The sequence below is a fragment of the Chroicocephalus ridibundus genome, chromosome 3 (genome assembly GCF_963924245.1).
Source record: "Chroicocephalus ridibundus chromosome 3, bChrRid1.1, whole genome shotgun sequence".
Taxonomy (NCBI): domain Eukaryota; kingdom Metazoa; phylum Chordata; class Aves; order Charadriiformes; family Laridae; genus Chroicocephalus; species Chroicocephalus ridibundus.
In genome coordinates, this window is record NC_086286.1 from 108,873,458 (window position 1) to 108,900,084 (window position 26,627).

The 26,627-nt window shown below is 37.2% G+C and overlaps 1 protein-coding gene across 20 annotated transcripts in view; it reads right to left on the reverse strand.

Moving 5' to 3' along the window:
- Nucleotides 1-26,627, reverse strand: part of MYT1L (myelin transcription factor 1 like) — a 319,330-nt gene that overhangs the window by 210,814 nt on the left and 81,889 nt on the right. For all 20 annotated transcript variants that reach the window (XM_063330399.1, XM_063330401.1, XM_063330402.1 and 17 more), the window contains exon 2: nucleotides 19,961-20,075. The gene's annotated coding sequence lies outside the window, so the exon portion shown is untranslated. The remainder of the gene's footprint in view (nucleotides 1-19,960; nucleotides 20,076-26,627) is intronic.

Sequence of the window (26,627 nt, forward strand, 5' to 3'; positions counted from 1 at the left end):
GGCCTGAGAGCTGTTCAGTGGCCTATGTGAAATGAATGCAACGACCTTCGACCAGCTCCCTGTGGACTAGCAGCCAAATCACAACTCTTCCTCCTGCCTATTTTTTAGGGTGACTCTTCAGACTTTAACAAAGGCAAAAAAAAGCCCTGGGAATAGCATCTTAACACTCTACCTTCTCTGCAAGCAGTAAATACCATAAGCTTAGGGCATTTAAACTTACTATTACTAGACAGCAATTTATATCGCATTAGCACCACTGGACCTTGACTGCTATCAGTATGAGCTATGAGCACACAAAAAGAGGTGACTGCCTCTTCAAAAAGATAGATAATACACATATGAGAAAGGACAGAGGGACAGAATCAACTCTGTGGATTGTATTTATGCTCAACTGCAATCGTCTGCCCCAGCCATGCTAGACCCAACGAAGGCTTTCGTCTACCACTCTTCCCAGTACTACAGTTTCAAAACACTACCCTATGCTTAGACTAAATACATCAGCAAGTGGTTTTAAAAGCATATATACAAAGCCAGGGCATTTTCCTGTCTTTGCTGTAGTAAAGCGTATCAGTACATCGCTGGTATGATTGTAATAACATCTACTACGGAGTTCTGAAATAGTTTCTCAAGACAATTTAAGGTCTTAAAATAGATCTTATTTGTGGAAAGCTTCAACTTGTGTCTCTGTCAAGAGTGCAATGGGATTGAAGCTCCACTGCTTTGCAGTACCGGACCAGATAATCTCCAGATGAGCACAGCCGCATCTAACCACTGAAAAAGACAAAGGTGTAAAATCTCAGTGCCAGATGAGGCAACAACACTCAAATCAGAGGAAGGCCCAGAGAGCATTTTTAAAGAAAACAGGCTACTGAATGCCACGTCCAGTACAGCTAAAAGAAAAAATCCCATAAAACCCACAAATACCTCTGACAAGTTTTAATTAAAGTCAGTGGATAAAAGCAAAATACAAAAAAATGTCATTTGGAGGTCTATAAAACCTAAAGCAAAAGAAATGTCCATTTATTTAACATTCTTGGTTTGCTTTGTGATAGTTTTATCACTCAACCCATATTGCCCTTCTCATTGCTCATACATTTTTGGGCATTTTTGAGGAAAAAAAAAGTAAAAGACTTAAAAATTATGTTATGGGAATTTAATTCATATGCAGTCTCTCTATTCTCATTGTATCTCAAATGCTCAGATGCTTTTTGAAACGAAAAAGCTTTTCAAAATAAAAACAGCTTGGAAAATGAATTCACGGCCCTCCTCTTTACCCTTAACTCTCTCCTGTCTTCCACACAGCCAACTGTCTGACCCAGGAATCAATACACATATGCTTAGACCATGATACAATTAAATTTGTTCTGAGCATTTACTTATGTTTCAGCAGCTTCGTTGACTTCTGAGCTTGGAAACATTTTACATTTTCTACTGTATTACTGGCATAAATGTTGACTTTGCTAAGCTTATTTTTCAGCCTCAGAAGCATATTTAATCTTGTGATGAAGAGCAAGCACACCAGGTGAACAGCATGCAAATTTTCAGAATCCTGTTTGCCTTACGGGGAGAGTGATTTTTTACTGCAGATTTAAAGTGACAACACAAATCCGGAGTTACGGCATTGATTAATATCTGCCAAAACACAGAAACCCAAAGCAAAGGATCCATCCTTAGTTTCCTTTGTTGTGCAACTATGTACAGTACCACCAAGCTAAATTCAGAGATATCAGAAATGGTGGGTAAACAATAAAGTAGTAGTGTACATTTTACACACTGAGTGCAGCACAAAGGCAAGGATGAAGTTAAAAAATAAAACTGTACTTGACAGTGAAATTTAAGACTTACTATGAAGTGGACTTCCTGAGATTAGCTTGCCTACTACAACTTTTCCACCTTTTACCACAAACTATATAAATTGCACCACATTCACACAAAGACAATGCACAGTTTACCCACTCATATATGTTATTTTCATATATGAATTATTTATATTATTATATTGCCAAAGTAGACATCATGCCAGGTCCTTAGAACGTATGCTGTAATATACTGTGTAGATACGCCATAAGAGAACTTCAACAGACTTACTGGTGTGGAATTAAGAACCACAGTTTAAAAGTGTTATAAAGAAAGGAATTTGAAATATTTAGACATAGCCTTGGCAGGAAGATCTGAAGCAGCCTGAGGCAAAGGTAACATCTGTATTATTGGCCTGCCAGAGAAGATGGTGACTGAGGCAACAAGCAGTAAGGAGGGTCTAAGAGGAAAGCTCTTTTTTTGATCATGCCCATCTTGAGCTGGTATTACAATATCTTGAGCACAAATATAGATCTCAGTCAGCAACACAGAGATGTCAACTGTATTTATTTGTGGATAGGACTGTAGAGGTGATGTGTAAAAGGAGAGGAGAGATGGATCAAAACTAAAATTCCCTGGGATTTTGGCAGAAGTCAGATCAGGATGCTTCCAAGGATAAACGAAAGGAATGATTACGCATTTAGGAGAAAAACAAGTAAAGAAAGGAGCCAAAGATACAAGGTATGATGAGATTTAATAAGATCAAAACTGACAGTGTGAGAGGAGGATGAAGAATTGGCTAAGAGAGAATCATTAGGTAATTTGGTTTCAGCTAACAAGGAGGTCAGAAGCCAGTTTGAAGGGGTTTATAACAGCACTGAAAATCAGATGCTTTCCACACAACAGAACGTGAATGCATAAATAGCACATTGAGTGATCTTGCAGCAACAGTGGGAAGCAACAGAGAAGGAAATAGAGTCAGGATGGTTTTCTAAGGATTGGGAACATTTAATAAAGACTAATAACTCTCGGATTACAAAAGGAAGGAGCTAGAGAGACATGGTCAAGAGAAAACCAGGAGAAAATGACAGCAAGTGTAAGAGAGGTCAGGAAATAGGGTAAAAAGGGATCACTGAGGAAAAGAGAAGAGAGAGAAGAGGAACAGATGAGAAGCATCTACATCTCCATCAAAAGACCAGTAGGATAGTAGCATATGTAGCTAGCTGTGTAAAAACAAAACAACAAAAAAATCACAATGAGGGTGGAACAGGGCACACAAAATGATGGAGTCTTGTGGAATCTGGAGCCTCCATCCTTGGAGACACTCAAAGCAGCACGAGGCTCCAGGCAACCTGGTCTACCTTTGAAGCTGGCTCTGCTTTGAGCAAGAGGGTGGACTAGATGACCTTCAGAGATCTGCTCCAACCTGAACTACCATGTCATTCTGTGTAAGAAGAACAGAAGAGGGTGAGATAAGCTAGAGAGATGGAATAATTATTTCATAGTTTATGAGTTTGGGTGTATGTGAAGAATCATCAGGATTTTAATATACCTTGATGTACAACATGGGCCCTTAGGAAAAGATTTTCAAAGGTACTTTGACATCTGAAAGTGCAGAAGTGCTTATATCTAAGTCTCAGCAACTGAGATGAGATTTCCTATATAAGCAGCTTAGCAGCCTGGGCCCTTTATAAAATTCCAGTCAGTACTGAATGTGAATCACCTTCGAAATCTGACCTTAAGATACCAAGACAAGTGGATCCAAACTGAAAACTAAAGGAAACTGAAGGGAAAACTAAATATAAATATCAATTTAATGGTTATATTTTATACCAAATTCACCCTATTCATGCTTTAAAGGTTAATAATTAGTAAAAGAAGTATAACAGGTTGGAAACCTTTTATCATAGTTGTAAGCAATATATTTCTGGAAGTCACTGCTCTTTAGAGTATAACAGATTTCTTTTTTTTATGAACATGACACATTCCTATGTTAATGACCACACCAAAATTTCAGCGTCCTTGGCCTCTCTGGAAAACAGGCAATAAGCTAGCAATACAGGATGTAGGCAAATCTTTCATCAAGATCAGATTCACTTAATATTTGACATCAGAGAGAAGGGGCCATGTGAGTAAATCAAAATCCCAGATTCTATCAGGATTTTGGAAGATTATGAGAAAGGAACTGTGACAGCAGTGCCAGGAGTGTGCTATAACAGAATGTTAGGTTTCCGTGTTAGTTAACACTATTCTTCTTCCAAGGAGACAACAGATGCAGGAGAAGACCTGAATTTCTAAAGGCATTTTTACTGGTAAATTATACCTTACACATCTCTGCTCCCAACCAAACTACGTGTTCTGAAGTTTTAATGTCAAATGGTTGAAAGTATAAAACAGAGACTCAGATTCCTGACTTTGCAGAAGATGAGAGTAAGGATCATATCTTTAGTGTAGGATCTTTTCTGCAGCAGCATTTATACAGTTAAGAGCAGTTTAGAGGTTTCTCTAATCTTTTACAGCTGCTTGCAGCTGTCACAGGACTACTGGTCCTTGGTCATAAAATAATGAGTACATTCCCTACCAATTACTAACACCAGGTAAATGCAGGAAAAATGGTGATTGGAAAAGACTTTGAGCATTCCAATGGACATCTGGTTGGAATATAATCTGCTGGTTTTGTGAATTGAAAAGTCAAGTTATTTTGAAACAAGTAAAAAAATCAAAATAAAAGCACCATTTATAATGTTTAGCAACTCCAGGTAGAGTGTCAGCAAGTTTTACTGCTGAATATTCAAAAATAGATATTCCTCAGAGGTATCTTGCAATATAAAAAGGTCTCAGAGTAATAATAATACAATGAAAACTAAGGGGCATATGATCTTAAACAAATTGCATGCATAGGAGTAGTAAAATGCTCTTACACTTTCTGTATCAAAAACAATCACAGCTACTACTTATGTAACAAACGGCTGATTTTCTGATGTTAACATCTTCTGCCTTAAAAACTCAAGAATCAGTGCATGAGTCTAGTTGTACAAGGAAATCCTTCTCACCAAATCATGCTAAAAAAATGATATATTTGCTTTGTGAAGGTTTACCTAAATACATGTAAGGGAAAGAAGAAAGGCAGGTATTGCACGAAAAGTACTTTTAGTAGAACACAGGCCTCCTGACTGAAGATAATACCCCATTTGTATCAATGTGTATTTCATTTTACTTTCCCCAATTTTAGCTTGGTTTGTGTTCAAGTACTCATTATGCATTACTCAAACAGAAACAAAACAGGTAAGAATGTTACACACCATTAGGGAGTGTAAACTCAGTTATGGTGGACGAAGTCCCGAGCATCCTAAAGCTTCACTGAGAACTGGAAACAGATTTCTGTCTTATAGTTTCAGGAAACGAAAGGAAAGAGCTTTCTGATCTTAGATATCTTTGGCACTGATAAATAGAGTAGCCACTGTGGGACTACTCACATAAATAAGGTTGTAGAATCAGGCCCATCATTCTTAATTTAAAAACATCATTTTCCAGACTCAGACCAAATGAGCAGAAAATTTGATATGTTTTTATATTAAAAGTTTAAAAGTATGAACTAGAACATGTTTTTCAGGAGAAAAAAAATATTCTGTAAAGGAATATTTCCATTTGAATGCAATAAAATCTCTTTCTTTAGTAATTTGACTATCTCAAGGAATCAGACAATGTCATCATTGTGCCATGTGTGAAATCCAGCAGCCACAGAAGGTCCCTTTTTGCCTCTGCATTTAATACACAGGTTTGTACAAACCTAGTGGGAGGACTGCATTCACTAGCTCTGTGAAAATTTGCTACATTTCTGCACTGATCATAATTCCTGGTCCATATCTACATTTTAAGCCATAATTTGGCAAGAAATACAGCCAACTTGAGACTATGTCCCATTTTCCTGAACCATATATGAAGTAGACTGATTTTGCATGCCTGTGTCTACTTTGTTTAGAGCAAACAGTTCAGTCTTGGTTGTTATTTTTCTGAGGGCTCATTTTCTTGACCACCGACTGACATCAGCTGGGATCTACAAAATTCCTACCTCCTGGAGAAGGAAGGGATTGATGCTGTTTTTCTTTGTTGTCCAACGTGACCTAGCATGGATAGGCTCTTAGCTCTACAATATTGTTCTGAGCTATCTCTACAAAATCCTCTGAGATATTCATCATGCCACGTTAGTCAATATTTCGGACCAGTGTGAACTGGGAACTGCACAATGTGCTCAAAGCTGAGTGAGGTACTGGTGGCTGTCGAGGCTGTAACTGATCTAGGCTTTACATGCTTTTAGTCTTAATCCTTCATAGGAAAATCTGTGAACTTTGACAGCACATAAACCTAAGCCATTATCCTTTGTGTGAGCTAGAACCTAGCCATGCTTTTATGCAGGTCTTGCAGCAAGGAAAAAGACTCGCTTCCACAGTGGTTGAATTCTGCTGTTTGAACAATTCATCCCCAGGAGACAGATGCGTCTTCTGATAATAGAGCAAACTTGGAAATAATTTTCGAACATCTCAGCAGAGGCCACTATGGAATACGTCCCCAAATACACACACCTGAGTGACGAAGCAGTGAGGACACAGTAGTATCAACAGAGCTCACACCTGCCTTGGGCTACCCTAGCTACGAAGACAAACAGGACAGCGTAAACATAACGAGAACAGATACAGTCAGTGCACAGCTCAGTTCCTTGTGTGGGAACTAGGTTGTTCTTAACTCCACAAATAATTCCTCCTGAGTTAAGAACATGTCATTCAGATCAAAGAGCTACTTCAGACAACTCGGAGACTCCTGCTGTGAAAACAGGTGTATATACCTTCTTCTCCATAGAATAGTTATATATTTGTACTATATTTGACTGCCATTTCCATTCATCTTCTTATCGGTATATGCGCTCTGAATGCCTCACTGCCTTCATGCAGCCCAAAAGTCCCTCTACATTGACTTGGGGCCCATAGGTCACAGGAAAAGGAAGTTCCTCTGCAAAGAGCTGTGGGAAAGCAGATGTAAAGTAAAAGGGCAAGATAGAGGGAATTCTGGAGGAACAGGAGCAGTGGTGAAACAGGAACAGTCACGAGTAGCTGTGAGAAGCTCAAAGGCAATACAAACCATGAAAGCATGAGTATCACTTGAGGGAAGCGGGTATAATACAGCAATGGTCAGAAACATGCAAGTCAAAGGAAGGTCTGGAAAAAGTCAGTTGTCTTAGGTTTAAAACTTCCCAGTCCATCAATGATAGCACTGATACGAGACATACTATCAATGACAGCACTCGTACAAGCCATAATACTACACTAGTCGAGTATAATCAATGTCTTTCTTCTTTCTATGATATCTGTGAGGTAGCTACTTTAATATGTGTGAGACAGTGTTATTCCCATTTTATTGATAAGGAACTGTGTCACAGAAAGACAAGAGCAGCCAGAAGATGTGAGCAAGGCAGGGAACTGAGTACGTCTCCCATATTTACTGTAATAAATCTAACCACCATTATTGTCTTGTTACGAGTACAATATTCTTGCCTTCATCTAAAATAATCCCCACAGACTCCATTATAAATCTTAGGGTGTCCTGGCATCTTTTTCCCAAATCTTTTATTGGTCATGTCCCTTGCCAGGAAAACAATGAGGCACCAAGATGACAAAGCAAAGTGCAATGGAGTGAAAGAGATAGAAGCAGTGGAAGAAGAAAGCTGTATTGTGAGGCTTCCAAGAAATTGTGCATTTTGAAAGCATGGAAATTAAATCCAATAATTAACCAATGCAAAGTGAGTATTTCCCAGTACTACCTAGTCTCCTTTCACATGGAACACCACTTTCACAAGAAGATGTTAGCTCAGTCCCTCTTGGGGCTGGCTACCATCTCTAGAAATGTTTCCAAAGTGATGCACAGCTTTACAAGTTATGGAGGACAGAAGTAAATCCACCACCTTCTGATATTTTAAATTCAGGATCAAAGAATGATTAAGTCATCGTCAGCTACAGAACAATACAAGAGTATGCAGATTAAATTATCCAGCCTGTGTTAAGCAAGATATGATACTAGATAAACCAATGATCCCTTCTGGATTCAAACCTTATACAAGTGTGCAGTAAGTGAACTGAACTAACAGTATATGGCTCTGTACAATTTCCATTGATTGGTACTGCAGCATTTTTCCACATAGGCTCTGTCCAAGCTATTACATCACATTAACAGTCTGTTGAGTGAGAAAGAGGTTAACCTGACCAGCTGTTACCGGGATGTGTAGAGAGGTGCATCTGTAACTCAAATAACCAGTATGTCTCATTTCAGTGCTGAATTCTGGGGTTGCATCCATGCAACATCCCAAAAGTCTCGTTTCATCCAGCAGAATCTGTCTGGATTCAAGACTGATGATCAGATAAAGTGTGATCAGCAATGGAGGGAAAAAGCAAAAATGCCTAAGTAGAAGCAGATATTGATCTCTTCTCCCAAGTAAGAAGCGACAGGACAAGAGAAAATGGCCTCAAGTTGCACCAGGGGAGGTTTTGGATGGATATTAGGAAAAATTTCTTCACAGAAAGGGTTAACAAACATTTGAACAGGTTGCCCAGGGAAGTGGTTGAGTCACCACCCCTGAAGGTATTTAAAAGACATGCAGACATGGTACTTAGGGAAGTGGTTTAGTGGTGGACATAGCAGTGTTAGGTTAATGGTTGGACTAGATGATCTTGAAGGTCCCTTCCAACCTAGATGGTTCTATGGTTCTATGGTAAGTATCATAGAATCATAGAATCTTCGAATCTTCATGGTTGGAAAGGACCTTTGAGATCATCGAGTCCAACCATACACACACAAAAAAAAACCCCAAAAAAACCCAAACAAAACAAAAAACCTACAGTCATGCAGGACTAGAAAAGTTTGCCTGGAATGGGATTAGGTCTTGAGTACCAGTCATTGTTTTCTATACTTAGATCTAAGTCCAAATTTTGAGCAAAGACAATGAAACTCATGTAACGTTATCCTAGAATGAACAGAGGCTCTGCTCTCAAAATTTACAATGACATTTACATGAAGACAGTTCTGATTATTTCCCTACTGTCCAAGGAAAAATGAAACAGCAGAGAGGAAAGAAAGAGGAAAAGCCAACATTTAATGGTAACACTTGGAACAGGTGTACGAAGAGACGAGCAATGGATGGTTGGAGGCACAGAAAGTGAAAAAAAGAGCTTGACTGAAACAGTCTGGCTGGAGAGCCAGTGGGAATGAGAAGGACATACAAAAGCCTGTGAGTTCAGCCCTGGCAGAATGAGGGATGAAGACATATAGACACTGATTGTAAAAAGGTACCGAAGACAAGAAAGTAAAGAACAAGTACTCGGGCTGTGCTTGAGGTTAAAAAAAAGAACAACACAGGACAAGAATCCAGTGGGGCAGTGAGAAATGGAACTGTTCTGCTAAGGACATAGGATTAGGTTATGCTCAGAGTTATAACAGGTGGAGAGAAAAGGAGTAGAAAAGGTCATTGAGAATTGAGCAGAGAATCAATAACGACTAAAAACCCCTTTTGGGACTTCTGGGAACCAAATTTCAGTTTCTCACGATTCCTGTGCCATCAGCAAATATCCGTGAAGTCTGATGGTAATGAAAAAAGTATCTCGTATCTTATTCCTCCAGCAATAGTTTTCACAGAAGATTATTCCATGCACCTCCTTTAATATGAGAATGGTACAACATGGTATGGGAATTCTAAGGTTCCAAGCATCTCAGAATTCAGATGGGGGTTAAGATATTCTTCTGGGTTTCTATTTTTAAAATGGTAAGTGTGTACTCTTTATCTTTCCCTTTATTTCTATCCCCGTTTCTTTCTTTCTCTCTTTCTCTCTCTTTCTCTTTCTCTCACACATACACACTTTTAAAATAACTTTTTTAACATGACCAAATCAAAGACAAAGATGTCAGAAGTGCAAGGTTGCCGATATAACCTAATTTTTCCCTGTCTTGTGAATGGGCATCATGATAGAGACTAATGGCATGACTCATATACCATTTTTCCCAGAATACACCTGCCTCATACAATGCACAAGATGGCCTTGCTGTAAGGATGAATCAGAACTGTGTACTGAAGAAAGTTCATTTGGTGAAGAATTTTGAAGAAATGTACTAAAAAATGGGACAGCATTGCCATATGAGAAAGACTGGTTAAGGTAATTGGATGTCAGCCTAGTCTATCTTTTCTTGCCATAAAGTTCCCATGGTACTCATTCAAACTCATTTTTTTACAGGTGGTCACTAAAAGTATATTCTTCATTTTCTATGTGACTCACTGAGATGAGGCATTTGAATTTGCAGAAGCGATGAATGCTCAGAGACACAGCTGGAAACAGGAAGACCTGAGCTGGAAATGTTCTATACAACAGTAAGGAGTCAGGGCTTTTGGACCTAAGCACCTCAGCCTGGTCTTCAGATTAGTGGCACCTTTTGAACATAGTTTATCTGGGCCACGGTTCCTCAGCCGTAAATCAGAAATCACGTTGTCTTCGATCTCAGGGGCCTGCAGTAAAGCTAATTTAATGTTTGTTCATCACTTAGATGTCATAGTGATGATTGCTAGGAAAATCCCAAAAGGAAATTAATAATAATTAATAATTCTGTCTTCAGAGCAGGGCTTGAATACTCTGCAGTAAAGGTATGGGTCCACATACTGAACAATGTCAAGAAAACAAAATATTGAACAGCTGCTCATTAAGTGACTATCGTATATCCTGTGAACTGAATGAGGAAAAGGTCTTGTAAGAAAAATAATATATGATCATGTAATTAAAGAAGTCTTCATAATGCATATGCATGGGGGAGATTAAATTAACTTGCCCTGACAAAGTTATTTCTGTATTTATTAGCATTTGAGTGTTTGGACTATTTAATGTATATTTTCAACATATAATATGAAATAACTGAAGATCCTCCTGATATCTGATTAAAAGACATATTACCCATCTGCATTTTATTCATCTAGTTAAAAACAGAATTTAATTTTGACTATTGGAAATGCAAGACTGGAATGAGTTACAACAACTGGAATACTGGAATGACTATTTCATTACCAATTATTCCTATTTTCTACAAAAATTTTGGATCCAGATTTGAGCCAAAATTTTCGTTTAGCATCATAAACAGCAAAAGAGGCAGGTTAAAGTATAGAGATCAATCTCTATGTAATACAATACAGCACAGTAGTTCCTGCTGCCTACCATTGTCACTTGAATTAATTGAACTACATAAGTTCAACAAGAAATTTATGACTGATTTTCACAAGTAGAGATTATATTCAGCTTCCATTAATTTCAATGTGTTTCTCAGGACCCCAGAAAGTCAGACTACTAACAAACGTATAAAAAGCAGGTGAAGAAGGGTCAGTTTCAGTGAATACCCATCACCGCAGAGTAAGATGGGGTCTGTACAGGACACAGGAAACCATCCTAAGTAAAACATTTCTCCCGTTCTACAAATTCTCCACGCCTTCTCACTAAAGACCACTGGGTCTTCATTATTGTACTTGTTACTGGGCTCACAATTTAAAATGACTGTCTTCAGCCCTGTAAGACTGCAAGTAAGAACAGGAAAAAAACACCATCCCATTAAACAAGGCAGTATTTTGTTGTTGTTCTGGTTTCAAAGTAAATGCAGCCCCTTTCTGCTGGCCATTTCCTTATTATACGACTTTCTTGTTTGCATTGAGCATAAGTTTTATGTGGTAATATTCCCTGCAAATTTAAGAAAATCATGTAGACTCCATCTGACCCTGAAGGGTTCTCCTGTAAGAATTAACCATTGACTTTTTGCAACTCATAAATTACTCTTTAAGAAAGCACATCTTCTTTGAACTTAGTAAGATGGTTTTAAATATTAGGATATTTATAAATATTCATAAAGGCAGAAGGAAATGCCCAGAAATGTAGGCTCACATTTAACATATTTTGTGAAATACTTCAACAAATTATTTACTTAACCCGTTTAGATTTTCAGACAGGTTAGACACATAATTTCCATGGCAACTTCTGTGCATACTGTTAGATGTCCACCTTTACCTAACACCTTCTAAAATCTGAACTTTCATTCAAATATTTTTGATGTTCAGTACTCTATAAAATCTAGAAGTAGTCCTCTCTAACAAAAGAAACTATTAATAAAATACGAAAAAATTGTATAGGACAGGACAGATTGGTTGCATTACTTTGCTGTACATGTAGCTTACACCACTCCAGACAATTCAAGGACTGCAAAAGGGTGCTATTAGAGGAAGGAAAACTGAAGATTAAATTTAGACATGTGCATGCTAGCACCATCAAAACTTCCGATATAGTCAGTGGATACCTAGCGGATATAAAGTCAGTGCAGCCTAGAAAGAGATTCAGCAGGACAGTTGCTTACTGTCCCAACTCCATTGACTAAGAAGGGAGTAAAACACCTGCACGTAGACACCTTTATTCTGGCACCTAAAACCTTGGAGAAAATACCACACCAAATTTTGAAACCAAGCCATCACTTTTAGGTTTTGTTACATAGGCTACTGGGAAAAAGTGCTGAGACAAATAGCCAGTAGGACCCTAAGAGATGCGGAGCCAAAACATACATATTTTTATCAGTCCTGTTCAAATATATACAACACCAAGCCAAGTCAAACCTTCACTTCCTCTTTTTCATACAGATGAGAGTGTTTGTTTGTGAAAACCACAGTCTGCATGTTTAGATATACCTGTATATCTGATTAAGTGGCTTCCATTTGAAATATCCTGTCATTTAAGAATGACTATGTCTCATATCAGCATATCATATCATCATATCATATCAGAGATCATATCTTGTTCTATGAGTCCATTCCTTGCTTTCATTTGCAGTCAAAGATATGACCCATCACATTGGTAACACATGGCTACGTATTTAAGGTAAAATCTCAGTTTTAAAAGTTGTGGTTACCATGGCTCAAAGAATTATGTGCTGTGTTGATGAATATACAGACTACATACAAGATTTTGCTCTTCTAACCTCTTATATAAAGAACGCTGACAGTTTGCACAGATCCAGCTCAGTGGGTACTTCAGAACATGGACTGTGTACTCATGTCCATAAATTTTGGAAGGTTAAGTTCCTGTCTCTCCTGCATCATTTACTATACTTTTCCTCTTAAACTTTGGATTCCTTGGCTTTGCATTTATAATCAAATTTTACAATAAAGTGCTTGTTACCATGGACATACTTTTTCACCCTGAAAATTTTATCACATGGGCATTTCTTTGGGTGTCTACAAACTGTAGCAATCAATCATCATTCCTCTGTCATAATTACTATCTCTTATTTCTCAGCAACTTTTAGGTATCTTATACAATATACATTCAGCAGCAGATTTACAAAGGGCTACAGTGGCAGAAGGATTTCAAATTTAAATACAATACTTAAAATTCAAATAAAATTTCATACGTGCTTTTTTAACTCCTTTTCACCCCTGCCTTTGTATTTCAATTTCAGCAATACATTTTATTGCATTGATCTCATTTTACATACTAAACACACAGTACTGACTATTTCAACGATTCTGACAATGTCACAGTGCATTTTTCAAGTTCACATTCACTTCGCACAGTCCTGGTAGTGCTGTCTTCAAAATTAAATGCAATTGCTTAACACAGCCATTTGGATCTTACTTTATCTATAGCAAATTGTTTTCAGGCTGATCAAACAAACATGTTCTATAACTATGAATCTACTTTTACATTTACTAGTAAGATAAACTGGTTTTACAACACTTGCACTTACAAAGCAATTTTTATTGCTGTTTACACATTTGAAACTACTATAAACAAAGACAACCAAATACTTTAACTCTGAAAGACAGGGAAAATGAGGTAGAGATATTTAGTCAACATTTCCATGTGATTCAATTTAATTTCATGTTTTCATCTGTGGGATTCAGCATAGTTCTGCTCCCAATTACTTCTGAAAAACATACCATCTATTTAAATGGCAAAATACAGATTTTGGCCAAAAGGCATCGCTACCTGAAAACAGCTAATCTGTTGCAGGGCAAAAATTAGAACACTGGTCTTCTAACTTTAAGTTTCTTGCTTAATCTCAGACAGTTCTACAGACTGTATTTCTGAAGCCTGAGGGGTTTTTGCATTTATTTACTGAAGTACATTTGAGATTATTTTTGGCATCTTTACACTGGGTCATGAAACAGCATGTTTTGGCACCTGCTAGCCTCACTAGCAATCTGCTAACTCCAGGCTGTCATCCTTGTGCTACTCCTGGGTATGCATCTGACAAAAGTCTTGCAGGTTTGCTGGGATCTGGAATTTTGCAAACAATGGGAGAAGAGCAGCATATGAAAAAGCTGCATTGGTGTTGAATTGTTTTAGACGAGTCTTCATTTATTGGTTTTGTATTTTAAATAATGTTGTTTGCTCCTGTATGTTCCATTTTATTGCTTATGGTTGATACTTAAAGCAAACACAACCAAAATGAAGCAGAGAACCTTTCTGCAAAACTCATTTGTTAGGACTTGAAAATATTCATCACGGGGACTTTCAGGTATATTGCACTAACCACCTCATCTACTGGGGAGTTTAGTGAAACTCTGTCACTAACAGTAATGATTATGATGGGGAAACAAAATTAGTCTACCAGCCTAAATTAATTGCATATCTTCACTTCCCTGTCTACTTGTCTCCTATACATACAGATTATTAGCGGAGACTAGTAAAAAGATGATGCCACTGTGGAACGAGTGGAATACCCAATGATAGTTGTATATAAATTACCTATTCACACAACAAAGTCTACTCAGTTTTCACATCTTAAAATATTATGTGGGAGAAGGCAGGGGCGTAATATTTTTTTAAAATTTATCGCCTCATGACTATGACTATGAACATGCACCCCAGTGCAGTGAAACCAGGAGCTCTGAAGGAAAAGGTGCTTCCTGAAGAGTAAGATATTTTCCTCTGACTTTGAGCTCTGACTTAGTTCCTATAGACTTAAGAGTTCATTTCACTTAACTTTAGATACCTGCAATATAGGCATCAACATCTACGCTGATCCCTAGGTTTCCTTTATTCTCCCTAGTAAGGAATATGCTATTCTACAGTCTGACTCATCTGACCTATTTAGATGTCTACCTTCCGAAGAGATGAATCATGCCCCAAAAGTGTCTATTTCTCTCCATTGACTATAAAGGCAGCCTAGCCAAAGACAATTTAGATATAAAAGAAATCTACATTAGGACAGATAAATTTCACCCTAGAAGCCATGAAAGGGAGCACAACAAGAGTGAATGCTATTTTCAGCAATATTTAACTTCTGTATGATTTTGAAATAGAAGTCCATTCACAAGGTCATCTGGGGACAGTACTACTGAGGGCTGAGCTGCAATGCCCTGCTTTGTCCCAAACCACAGTGGAGCAGCTCCCTCTTGAAATGCGCAAGGTGACCATGAAATGGTAGTGTCTACTTCCTCGGCACCTTCTCAAAAATGTGTTGGAAGAAGACAGGAAACTTTTAGAGTACCCTTCTTTCTTTTTTTGCAATAATATTAATAAGGACATACTACAGAGTCATAAACTGTATTTGTATACAGATAAGACTGCTGAGCTTCTAAGAAACTGCACATGCTTTTTCCTCCCTGCCATGCTTTTAAAAACCTTTTTTAAAACAGTTTCTCATTATAGCTTTGACTAACTAGAAAACATGTACCTTCTCTTGACTTTAACTACTTACTGGATAAGATTCTTTATAGTTTTTATCAAGCATATTCCTTTCCTTGTCATTCTTTTGAAGATGCACTGAAGATGAATGTATTGCCATAGAAATGTACTTCCGTACCTCTTTTGTGTCAATGTATGAAAGTCTTTTTTTATATGTAGGCTTTTTAATAAAAGCTTTATTTCTACTGTATAAGAAAGCACAGTTCTGACCTAGCTCAACCCTGATCCAAACCCTATTTGATCAATGAAGTCTTTCTCTTAAGTCCACTTGGTTTTCAAATTAGTCTTCTGTGTCTTCCTTGGCTTCAGAAGAAATACTTCAGTTAGATATAGCACTAAGCAATACACAGTCATTCATCTGAAGTGGAAAAAAGGCAAAATGTGCATATGCGCTAAGATTTTTTTTTGCCCACCAAAATTTACAACCCAATATTCATAAAGACAAAAGAATCATTAAAGATCACATAACAAAGCCAGAAACTGGAAACGACAAAATAAAGCTACGTGATAGCCCTTCTTCATGAAATGCTAGAGTAGTAGAAAAGGAAGGATTCAGCCTTAAGAGGCTGTAATGATCTAGCAAAATTATTTTTTACCTCTCCTAATGCCATTACTCCAATATTTCCTAAGTGTTTGCTACAAAAATTATCGACTCTATCATCAGAGTTCTCTTAAGAAACATTTTTATTTATGTTGTGTAGTCCCCTTCATAAGGAATTGGGATTTATACACATAGCTGCTCGTGCAGCGAGGAGACACCATGCCCTTTGATAGTGGGTTTAATTTGATTTTATATCCCAAACAATTTTCAGGATGATTTAGTGATTAGGTATTTTGGCAGGCTGAGCTATACATACAATAAAACACAAGAATATGTTCTTTTTCTAATTCTTATTGGTGCTATGACCCTGCCCTGACATTTTTAGCTTTAACATAACTGTTCTCTTTAGCGTGCCAACATCAGCAGCAGCCTGTGATCAATCACAGTTGGCTGGCCCATGCAATATAAACAACCACGCCTGTTCACAGGAGCAGAGATGCTGCCTAGAAACTGCAATTTAAAGAGTCTGATGCCTCATTTTTGAAACCACTTAAGTCTGGAGAGAGACAAAGAGAAAGAAGCACAATTTTACGTGATGATTTCTACTACTTAAATTTACAGTGGTAATTTATAAACTGTAAATTTAGCAACATGTGACATTTTGATTGATGAACTTTGCTTTTTTAGAAGGTCATATTAGGAAGACACACACTGCCAAGAGCTAACATAAACTTGTCATCATGACAGTATATTTGTAATACTCTGTCTGAACTAACATAAGGCAGTATTTTGCTTGCTGCATCCCTGCCATTCCATCAATATCCTTACATAAGAACAGTATGATAAAGAAGTATAGAGAATTCTTTTCCACTAATGAGGGAAGCTTAGATTTCTGACTACTCAATTATTTAAGTGGCGTAACTAAGATACCGGAAACATGGAAGGACACCTGATTCTGTTTCAAAAGCAGCGAAACTACAGTCACAATCCCTGATCCTTAGGTCTTGCTGAATTTTGCTCAATACTTAGCTAAGTGCATTGCAGGAAGTTAGCGGGATAGACAAAACCTGAACTCATCTTTCCCAACTCTAAGCTAATTCTCTAATTAATGGACCAGACTTTTGTCTTTCCCTGAGGCACTGTAGAACAAGCAGGAAGAATACAAAGCTGGGTAAGAAGAATGCTGCATACCAGGGATTCCTACACTGCCTAATTAGGATTGCTTTACTATGTCTTTTCACCAGGGTGGCAGGCAAACTGAATAAAGCAGCAGGGATAAAGTGCCTTAAGATCCCTAATCTATGATATTGTCCTCTATGGGTCTGCATCCTGTAAGGCATCAGAGCATCCCTTAAAGATGTCAAATAACTTTAGTAAAAAATGCTTAAGATGATGTACGTTTCATTGGGTCCACAATATATTACAAGATGGATCTTAATATAAGGCCCAGAATTATGTTCCTGTCATCGGATGAAGTGAGCTTTCCTCAGAAAGACCATTTGCACAGAGAAGGGAGCTTACATGAGGTTTTCAGGGGTTAGTTCCTAAGTTTCAAACTGATTTACTCATCTATAGCGTGTACAACTGTTTGTATGTCAGCCATGTTAGGTATCTGGAATGTAAAGATAATAATTAACAAAATGTGCTAAAATTCCTCTGCAGATATAAGATCAAGTTTCAGACATATTTTATGCGGGCAAAAAGAAAATAGCAAAAATCATACCAGCAGGGTTTAGTCTGCAAGGTTAGGCATGCCCTTGCAGAACTGCAAGAGTCAATAAGACTACGAGATGTTCTGTTTGTAAAATATCAAATGTAAAGAAAGTAAATATTACAATTCAGACTCTGGGGCTGTTGGTAACTGCTTGTGAGTTCTCTCTCACTATGTTGGGGCACGATTGATTTTATGTTATTTTTTCCCCCTAGGCCAGTGGTTATTTAATTGTGTTATTCTGTGGAAGACTCTACAACAGAAAGATCCCCTCATGAATCCATTTAATTTTCTCACATACGTTCCCTCACTTCTCAAACTTTAAAATTATTTTATTTAGCAGCCCACCAGACAGGACTACACAGGTTTCTCAGGATCCTAAAACATAGTGCAAGAAGTTCTATGACCTCAACCTATCTAGCTGAGAATTCATTTAATCACGACTCATAATTTGGGTCTCTTCAGTCTGGAAAAAAGACGGCTGAGGGGGGATCTTATCAACACTTATAAATACTTAAAGGGTGGGTGTCAGGAGGATGGGGCCAGGCTCTTTTCAGTGGTGCCCGGTGACAGGACAAGAGGTAATGGGCACAAACTTGAGCATAGGAAGTTCCACCTAAACATGAGGAGGGACTTCTTTCCTTTGAGGGTGGCAGAGCACTGGCACAGGCTGCCCAGAAAGGTGGTGGAGTCTCCAACTCTGGAGACATTCAAAACCCGCCTGGACGCGTTCCTGTGCAACCTGCTCCAGGTGACCCTGCTCTGGCAGGGGGGTTGGACTAGATGATCTCCAGAGGTCCCTTCCAACCCTGTGATTCTATGATGATTCTATGACTCGCCTCACGTTCACAGATTACTTTACTGCTTTCTTCTTCTTACATTTGCATTTGAAGTTACTATTGCTTTACACTGTGATATGCTGTGTCTCATCAACTCGTTACAGTAGATTGGGAAAAATAAATCAGAGGTAAGTTTTCTCCTATATTTAATCTACATTCTCCACACAATAATTATTATGTAATGTAATTAACTGATTCGTGGTTCATCTTATTTTAGTATAGAAATCCTGATTCTAACTACATTTATAACTGCCGTCCATCATCATCAAAGGAATCAAGTCAGTAGACCAATATATTGTATATGTGTCTCTATCTTATAAATTATTCAGCTTTCAACTGAACTTTTTCCTGAATTTCCTCAGGAAACTGAGAAGTGGGACCTATGACTATTAGCAGAGTTTATTCCCCTAATAAAATATGTATTCTGATGTTCTTTTGGGGATATGCAGGAAAATAATAGCACAATTGCGTCCTGCTATATTAGTTAATAAAGGTCTGCAAAAAAATGGCTCCCCAAAAGCTGCTCAGCATGGAATCTGATACTCGCTTTTTGAATTTCTGGGTAGGGCATAGGTTTTCCAAATAAGAATTCAGTAAAAGAAATAGGATGCAAAAAAAACCTCTGTGATGAACACCAAGGGAAGTCCATTGATTTTCTCTATATTTCACACACACGGAATGCAAACGTATCCAGCATTTTGCACAAGTTTGCAAGCAATGCTCACGAAAAATGCATTCTTTAAAACTGAAATGGCTTTTATCATTACCAACCTCTGAATTCAGTTCATCCACATTTTGTACACTTACACAGTCAGTTTATATGCTCATTTGTTTTTCGTGCCAGCCTATGATAACTACAGCGATTGCCTGGAGATAGGATGACACTAGGGGAAGCCATCCTTCATGGAAAAAGAAATAAATAGCAAGTTTTGCAGCCTATCCATTCTGCACAGCTCACTCTACCGTTAGAGTAAAAATTCCTATTTATTTACAATTAACTAGTACTACCTTTCTGATTTCACAGTAAAAAGAATTCCAGTGCATCCAGGTCCAAAAGGATTCAGGCACTCATTCCTGCTCTGTGTAATTTCAGCAGCAAGAATAATATATGCATCATCTAATTTAACTGCAAATTACTCTTTTAGCATGAATTGTCTGTTTAAAGATAATGCACAACAGAACTCTTAGCTGCATCCCAGAAGTCATGCAGCACCAGGCAGATAAGATCACAGTGGTTACCAGGAGTAGCAAATGGGAAAAGCACTACAGGAAATGAACTCTTGTCAATAATCTCAAGAGAGTGCTATATTTAGGTCAATTGTACCTGAAATCGTTTGGTGGGGTAATTGCTCTTTGGTCCAGACTCTGCTCTCTGAGCCTGTCAGAGTGCTTGTAGGTCCACTGGATTGGATTCACCAATTTTCTTCCAGATTCATTTTCTGAAAGAAAAAAACAAAAACCAACAAAAAACAACTTTACTGAAAGATAGCAAGCTTACCAGGAACAGAGAAAATCACTCACATGTTATTTTAGCTTTTAAAATTAGGCTTTCAATAAATGGATTTAATACAAAACAGTGTTCCAATACCCAACTGATTTCCTCGGTTTTCTAGAATAGAAATTTATTCAATTATTCAGACTTTTTATTTGGCCCTTCAAAGACTTTCCATCTCTGTTAAATATCTAAGGTGATTTAGAGGAATCTTTTGCTTTTGCTGATCAGTTAATAATCAATGCAATATTAGAACTGTTCTTAAATCCTATGATGTGTTCCATGCAGCTTTATTCAGGGTTTAATTCGGGTTGAGTCCTTATCTGATAACACAGCTTATTGTTTAATAATTTAAGATGTTTTATGCATGTATTCAGAGGAATGTGATAAATTCAGTTTTAGGAATCCAATCTAATGAGCCACATACTGACCCTTTACAGCAGTTAGCTGGATTCATACAGGTATCAGAAAACAGCACCTAGTTCTTCTGTCTTATGATTTCTTAGAAGAAATATAATATTCTGCTTTGATAGCACAAAGTCTCCAGCAGTACTATTTCTTCTTCACATTAAAAAGTCACTATTAATAGGATGAATTTTAAAGTAAGGAAAAGCCTCCTCTAGCAGCTATTCAGCATGTGTTTACCTTCTACACAGACAGATACAGCATCATATTTGTAGTCATTACTCAGTGCTTGTGATTAGTGTCTACTGTAATTAAACAATATGTCATGATGTAACTGCACTGCTAAATAATAGAAATGTACTTTTTATTTAAAAAAAATTATAAAAGGAATAAGATACTATGCTGAAAGCTGCAGTAGGTACATCAGTTATTTTAGCTATTGTTTCTTGTGTAGAACTTCAAATTCAAAGATACTCATTAAACTGAGTAGATGGCAATAACAGACAAAGTGTTAATGGGGCAGCAGTGGAGTGTGTCAGGAAAATGAAGAGACCCTGAGGGGCTCACCATGCTGTTTATGCTCAGCTAAATTCAGCAACATTACCATAAATCCTCTAAAAGATACTGTACTCAATTTCTTATATGTTACTTTTCAGGCAAGGAAATATTCTATGAGACCAGAAAATGGGAACAAAAATAAGATTAAAACACAATTTCTATTAAACAAACTGTTTGCATGTAAACACAATAAGTAGTATTCCATTATTACTTTTTTTGCAATTTTATAAAAACAAAGAGATGGTCTTTTAATCTTTAAAATAATGTGTGAATATAAGTGAAAATTTCTGAAATTGTACACAGTAACAGAGCCTTTTAACAAAGGAATCATAATTTCTTTCATAAAATTATTTTATAATTTAAGGATCAGGTTTCAATATCAATTTCATATATACATAGTTCAACTGGCTAAAACACAATTACACAAAAAACCAGTAACTTTCCATAAGAGTTCAAAATTCTTGACATCTAGTTGGCTTTTTTTATTCTAAGATGGCATTCCGAGGGAGTAAATTAATCTTAGAAAACATACATAAACCATTAATTCCAATAATATACTGCTTAAAAAGAAGTATCTTATATACAGTTATGCACGCATCTTCATGGTGACCTTAATGTGCCTCTTCTCTTTGGTCTTAGGAAAAAAACCTTTTCCTACATAAGGATAGATGGAGAAAATGGCTGTAACACACTGTGTAACTTCAATTGTAAACTCAGCTGCAGGTAAGAAATAATTTTTTATGCAATAAAAGTACCAAAAAACTGTGAAATTCTTCATACAGTCTATTTTTCTATTTTTCCTTGACGGCATATTGATATTTATCATTTAGAAGCTGGGGGTAGCGTTGCAGAACGTATTCCGTTCCCGCGGCGCCCGGGTTTCAGCACCAAGGCTAGCGACCGCCGCTGCGGGCAGCCCGCCCCCCGCCGCCCCCCGCGAGAACCATCGGCTCTTCCTAATCACCATCAACTTTCGCTTTTCAAAAGGAAAATATCTTCTTTCTGGAGGTCGTGTAAATAAATGCATGCGCTCTGTATATCCTAATTTGCCACTGAATTTAAAATATGTTTAAAAATTAAAATAATGGGATTTTTTTCCTTTTTTCTCCCAATGACATCATGCTGAGGTCTACTTACTACCATTCATTATTACAAACAACGAGCATTAACAAATCTGAAACTGAATCAGTTGTTAAAATATGTGAAGACAGAGCTAAGGGGCTGAAAATGCTGGCTTCAACTATGCGCTCTTGACCTTCCATTTCGAATCCGAAAATCTGATATCCAACAGCACATTTGTGTTTATGGGAAATACTGTTTTGCCTATACAAATCAAGCCTCCACATGTGCAGTCCCTACTCAGAGCCCTGCCTCCATATCAGCTTGGCAAATGCACAGGAAGCCATAGGCAACTTGCTTGCCCCTGAGAATACGGGAAAAATAAAGTCCCCATAGTTTTCCATTAAAATTCTGCTAATGATAAAGCAGCTTTGTTTCAGGAACCCAAACAAAAAATTCAATTACCCTTGCAGAAGCAGAAATATAGGGTACTTGGAAGAGGCTAATGGGGAGACTCTCCTTACTGCTTACCACCTAAGAAAAGCATATTTAAAAGAGATTAAATGACAGGGCCTCTGAGATGCCCTAAGCAATGCACTCAAGGTAAGAATGGCAAAAACACCTTGAATGGATACTTTATCCTCAGGAGCAGTAGATATTTTAGTAGCGGCCAAAAAAATTCCCACAAAAAGGTTAAATTCCGACTGATGCTGAGAACCAGCAATTCCCACAAAGGTCATAAAGAGCTCCCGGTTCTTATTATCCCTGAAGGTATAGAAGAAAAACTGAACCAGTAAAATAAAATCACAAGGAAATTTCCAGCTCTACCTCACTCTCATGTAAACGCCACCTGCCTTTAAGAGGTTGTCCTCCAGTCTAAATGAGTATTTCAACAGTAGCAGTCGCTTGAGTTGTTTCTTACAGTAATTTGCTTTACTGTTTTTTCAGAGAAAGGTGAAATAATTACAACTATTCCCAATAGTTGGATAGTTTTGAAAACTGATTTAAAGAATTGATTTAATATTAATATTTACAAGATATTTGTGATTATGGACAGATTTTAGCAGGTGACAGTTTACATAAATTTACAGACACTAAAGTTCATGCTTCTGATTATTCAGAATAATATACAAATAAAAATACAGTGGGCTTAGCCCTGTTTCTGCTGACATTAGACAGACTTCTGTCATGCTTTTCAATGGAAACAATATCATAAACCCAACCTCTACAAAAAAAAACATTAAGTCAAAGGTCAAGAAATATAAATACAAAAAATAAAGTTAAAAAACATTAGCTGAATAACACATAGAATATTTTTTCAATCAGAACACAAAATTCTGAATCCAACTGTGAAAATTAAGAACTTAATAGAAGGTGAAAAAATGTTTTCCCTGTCATTACTTATTTGGTGTATTACCTTCTTCCATCAACAACACATTTAAAAGTACAAAGAAATGTAAACATTTGTGAGTCTTTACATTAACTTTTACATAAATCCACCAATAGACAGTGTTAGTGCCAATCCTGCTTTCAGATAAATGTTTCCTAGACTTACAAAACACTATTATGTACAAAGAAAAAATAAAAGTGGTCTGAAATATAAAAATATAGCAGAGTGAATGCCCTTCATCAGAGGAAGAAGATATCCAAAGTTGACATTTAGTTCTCTTGTAAAATTTAAGAATATCAGCATTGAAAGCAAACAGTACATGAGCATCCTTGTTAATAGTGGATGTCACGTTTTCTGATATCAATTGTAGCTTAGGTAGGATTAATGGTTCACAGAATCAGTCGCTGCCAAACAGGGATTTAAAACTAATGAGGAAAATACATAATTGGCACTGAGGGGTGTTTTTGGGAAGGCAGTGAGGATGGTGAAAACACAAGGAAAGTCTTTGCAGCATTACTTGTGGCTCTTCCAAAGTGAGGACTGCGTCCAGTGCCAGGACAATATGGAATCTGAAAATTGCCTTAAGTAGGAGGATGGCACCTCAACAGGACTGGATGAGTCAGAATGTTGTCCTTTATCCTGCAGCTTAAAACCCTACTACAAAGCAAATTATGTTAGAAGAAAGGCTGTTACATTAAAAATTGTTGATTTGGAAGCACTTCAAAGGTCATCAAATACCTTTTTGTGTTCAGATTCACCTCCTTAATACAGTGTTACCCAGAGAGCCAGAGCAGAAGAAAACCAGGCAGGTAATCAAAGCAACTTGCCAGTGATTAAAGTAAGCGCAGGGCAAAGATACTGATCTGGCCTTTCTGAATCTTTCCTGCGCTTTTCTGAAGTAAACCAGAAATAGTGATGGCATCTTAAGAAATACTAATAACTAGACAAATGGAAGTGTAAAATAAATAGCATTAACCTACAGATTATACACCTAAACACTATACACTGTAGACTATGAATTATATACAGCAAGAGTTATTAGCAGATTTAGTTTTGCCCTCCTACATTGACAGCTATTGGAAAGAATTTCATTATAAGTGAATGTGGTGAAGCAGCACGTGTTACTGATGTGCCTACAACGCCAGATTTTGGGCAGAGCTGTTTACACAGTCTACTGTGCACCAAGGCTGGAACTACCTAATGGCTACAGGTGAAAGTGTCAAGCGCCTACTGAGTCCTCCGCAGACTAAGGCCCAATTTTGCCATCCATTGTCACAAGTCAGATTTTTTTATTCTCTCTCCTTTAATCCTTAACTGAAGCTATTTAACAGCAAGACCATCTTTCAAGCAACATGAAAGTAAAAGTGCAATAACCAGCATACTATAATATAAAGAAGCACAGAAGTAGCTTTCTCTGTACAACAAAAAGAGAGTCATAGAGGCTGGTCCAAGAAATGCACTATATTTGCACATCGGATCCATCTCCTGTGTCTGAGTTTGATGGTGACTTAAAAGGTCCAATGATGTACCTCAGCCACGTTTAAAAAAAATTGACATACATCTTTAAGGCCTAATGAGCAAAGTTGTACATACATTACAGGGAGACAGATAGGTAGATAGTTATTGATCTGTACCTTTTATCCACCTATCTACTTATAAATGAAAAAGGAGGAAGGGCACAAAGAAGCCTTATTAATATTTTGCCATGTGCAAACAAGCTTGATTGAATAGTGATTTTTTCACACATTACTCTGCTTTACTATTGTCAGAACAGAAGAGAGACATGTATGGGGAGATCCTTTCATTGTCATACCCTGTCACCCCATCAGCTGTCACTCTGAAGCTGCAAGTTCTTATGTCCCTTGGCCAAGACAAATAGATATATTCCAAATGATTCCTCTTTAAAGTAGTAATTTGTATGAAGATACTGAACATTAAGATTCTCAGAACCAACAGATAAACTATGTGTAACCGAATTAAATGCAAAAGAAAATCTATGTTTGTGCAATACTGATTTCAAAAAATTGAATGCGGAAATGACAGCATTGAGTTTGTTTTGTGGTAAGTCATATTGCAAATAAGTGCATTAGTAGCAAATATATGAGCAATATTCCTTTCAGGATGTTTATAGTATATTATAGAAGTAATGCTGAAATACTACTCTGGAACTTAAAATTACCATTATGTACACTCAGTTGCAATGATTTACAGATTTACACAGAAAATATTGCTGTGAATGAAACTTATTGTTGATTTGTACGGTACTTACCAAGATTTGTTTGAAGTACAAATAATTGATCTTTTAGTGATACTTGACAAAAAAGAAAAGTTGAAATAATGTTGACAAACTGGTCCATATGTACAATTATATTTAGAGGAAGAGAGATCCCAAAAGGAAAACTAATATTTACTACAAGTTATTCATTGCCCTTCGATTATTTTGCTGTTTCAAAGACAGCCAAATCAAAAACTAGAACAGTATGAGATCATTCACACACTAAAATTAACTGCGCCTAAGTGTAAACAGAAAGGGTAACTCTCCTCCAAGGCTGATGTTTGTCTGCATGAACAACTGGAAAATACTTGAGAAGAATTAATATGGTCCTACTGATCGGATTTCTTTGCAAATGATTTGTGAACAGATTAGAGCACTAAATTAATCCCAAATTGCACTTAGAGTAAAACTGTAGCCATGGCTGTTACTCTCTTACATTAAAACATTTTATGGTTTCAGACTGTTTCTCAGGTGACGTTACCTTGGAAACCCACTCTTCTTTCCTCCCCATATTTCACTAGTACTGTCAGGTAAGAGAACAGTAACTGGTATCATTACTTAAAAGACTGCCTTAAATGCAAAGCTAGGGTATACCACAGTTAGCTGGAGACAGACAAGACAACTGCTACTAAACAATCCAACACAAAACCTCTAATAGTAAATAAACAGGAAAGCAAAATATGCTTATGAACATATGTGTCGGGAGGACAAAGCCTTGGTGTCCTCTAATGCAGAGTATAAATGGGTATTGGAATATTTGTAGGGTGAGTTCCTACAACAGACTGATTAATTAATAGTGTCAAAAGTAGAAA